Genomic DNA, 2,857 nt, shown 5'->3' on the forward strand with positions numbered 1-2,857 from the left:
GCACCAATTTAGGCATGTAAAATGCCCTTGCACATAACTCTGGGCGTTCAGCGCCAGGTTGGTGCCCATTTTGGGCGTTCAACGCCCCTTTGCTGCCATTTCTGGCGTTGAACGCCAGAACCATGCTTGTTCTGGGCGTTCAGCGCCAGGATGCTCCCATTCTGGGTGTTCAGCGCCAGAACTATGCTCTGTTCTGGCGTTTGAACGCCAGACAGATGCTCCTCCAGGGTGTGATTTTTCTTCTGCTGTTTTTGATTCCGTTTTCAATTTTTATATTTATTTTGTGACTCCTCATGATCATGAACCTATAAAGACACATAACTAAGAAAAATATAGTTAGATAAATAAACATTGGGTTGCCTCCCAACAAGCGCTTCTTTAATGTCAATAGCTTGACAGTGGGCTCTCATGGAGCCTCACAGATGTGCAGAGCTTTGTTGAGACTCTCCAACACCAAACTTAGAGTTTGGAAATGGGAGTTCAACACCAAACTTAGATTTTGGTTGTGGCCTCCCAACACCAAACTTAGAGTTTGACTGTGGGGGCTCTGGTTGACTCTGCTTGGAGAGAAGCTTTTTCTGCTTCCTCTCCATGGTTGCAGAGGGAGATCCTTGAGTTTTAAACACAAGGGAGTTCTCATTCCATTGAAGGAATATTTCACCTTTGTCAACATCAATCACAGCTCTTGCTGTGGCCAGGAAAGGTCTTCCTAGGATGATGGATTCATCCTCTTGACTAACACGTCCTCTACTTGTCCATAAGCCTGTTTTCTTGAGCTGTCTACCATCTCTAATGAGATTTTAGCAGCTTGCACCCCATAGATTCCCAGTTTCTCTATTACAGAGAGGGGCATGAGGTTTATTCCTGAACCAAGGTCACACAGAGCCTTAAAGATCATGGTGCCTATGGTACAGGGTATTATGAACTTTCCAGGATCCTGTCTCTTCTGAGGCAATGTCAGTTGATCCAGATCACTTAGTTCATTGATGAACAAGGGAGGTTCAACTTCCCAAGTATCAATGCTAAATAATTTGGCATTTAGCTTCATGATTGCACCAAGAAACTTGGCAGCTTGCTCTTCAGTAACATCCTCATTCTCTTCAGAAGAGGAATACTCATCAGAGCTCATGAAGGGCATAAGGAGGTTCAATGGGATCTCTATGGTCTCTAGATGGGCCCCATAGTCCTTTGGTTCCTCAGAGGGAAGCTCCTTATTGACCACTGGACGTCCCAGGAGGTCTTCCTCCTTGGGATTCACGTCCTCTCCTCTCCTCACAGGTTCGGCCATGGCGCTTATGTCAATGGCCTTGCACTCTCCTTTCGGATTCTCTTCTGTATTCCTTGGGAGAGTACTAGGAGGGATTTCAGTGATCCTTTTACTCAGTTGGCCCACTTGTGCTTCCAGATTTCTAATGGAAGACCTTGTTTCATTCATGAAACTTACAGTGGCTTTAGATAGATCAGAGACTAGATTTGCTAAATTAGAAGCATTTTGTTCAGAGTTCTCTGTCTGTTGCTGAGTTGATGATGGAAAAGTCTTGTTGTTGTTAAACCTGTTTCTTCCACCATTGTTAAAGCCTTGTTGAGGCTTTTGATCCTTCCATGAGAAATTTGGATGATTTCTCCATGATGAGTTATAGGTGTTTCCATAAGGTTCACCTAAGTAGTTCACCTCTGCTATTGTAGGGTTCTCAGGATCATAAGCTTCTTCTTCAGGAGAAGCCTCTTGAGTACTGTTGGATGCAGCTTGCATTCCATTCAGACTCTGAGAAATCATATTGACTTGCTGAGTCAATATTTTATTCTGAGCCAATATGGCATTCAGAGTATCAACTTCAAGAACTCCCTTCTTCATAGGCGTCCCATTACTCACAGGATTCCTTTCAGAAGTGTACATGAACTGGTTATTAGCAACCATGTCAATGAGTTCTTGAGCTTCTGCAGGCGTTTTCTTTAGGTGAATGGATCCACCTGCAGAAGTGTCCAGTGACATCTTTGATAGCTCAGATAAACCATCATAGAATATATCCAGGATGGTCCATTCTGAAAGCATGTCAGAAGGACACTTTTTGATCAACTGTTTGTATCTTTCCCAAGCTTCATAGAGGGATTCACCTTCTTTCTGTCTGAAGGTTTGAACATCAGCTCTAAGCTTGCTCAGCTTTTGAGGAGGAAAGTACTTGGCTAAGAAAGCCGTGACTAGCTTATCCCAAGAGTTCAGGCTGTCTTTGGGTTGAGAATCCAACCATAATCTAGCTCTGTCTCTTACAGCAAAAGGGAAAAGCATGAGCCTGTAGACTTCAGGATCTACTCCATTAGTCTTAACAGTATCACATATCTGCAAGAATTCAGTTAAGAACTAAAAGGGATCTTCAGATGGAAGTCCATGAAACTTGCAGTTCTGCTGCATCAGAGAAACTAATTGAGGTTTCAGCTCAAAGTTGTTTGCTCCAATGGCAGGAATGGAGATGCTTCTTCCATGTAAATTGGAATTAGGTGCAGTGAAGTCACCAAGCATCTTCCTTATATTATTATTATTTTCGGCTGCCATCTCCTTTTCCTGTTCAAAAATTTCTGAAAGGTTATCTCTGGATTGTTGTATTTTAGCTTCTCTTAATTTTTTCTTCAGAGTCCTTTCAGGTTCTGGATCTGCTTTAACAAGAATGTTCTTGTCCTTGCTCCTGCTCATATGACAAAGAAGATGGCACAGAAAAAATAGTTATAATAATATGGATCCTTTATACCACAGTATAGGGATCCTTGTGTTAGTAGAAGAAAAGAAGGGAAGAAAATCTGAACTCAGAGAGAGAGGGGGTTCGGATTTTTGGAGAGTTGAAGGAAAGATGTTAGTATATCA

At 42.5% G+C, this 2,857-nt stretch overlaps 1 non-coding gene across 1 annotated transcript; it reads left to right on the forward strand.

The window, feature by feature from the left end:
* Positions 1 to 2,047: 2,047 nt before the first annotated feature.
* On the forward strand, positions 2,048 to 2,155 carry LOC112787502 (small nucleolar RNA R71). Its single transcript, XR_003194913.1, has one exon. It is a non-coding gene; the product is annotated as a small nucleolar RNA R71 (small nucleolar RNA).
* The last annotated feature ends 702 nt before the right edge of the window (positions 2,156 to 2,857 follow it).

The sequence above is a fragment of the Arachis hypogaea genome, chromosome 20 (assembly GCF_003086295.3).
Source record: "Arachis hypogaea cultivar Tifrunner chromosome 20, arahy.Tifrunner.gnm2.J5K5, whole genome shotgun sequence".
Lineage (NCBI taxonomy): Eukaryota > Viridiplantae > Streptophyta > Magnoliopsida > Fabales > Fabaceae > Arachis > Arachis hypogaea.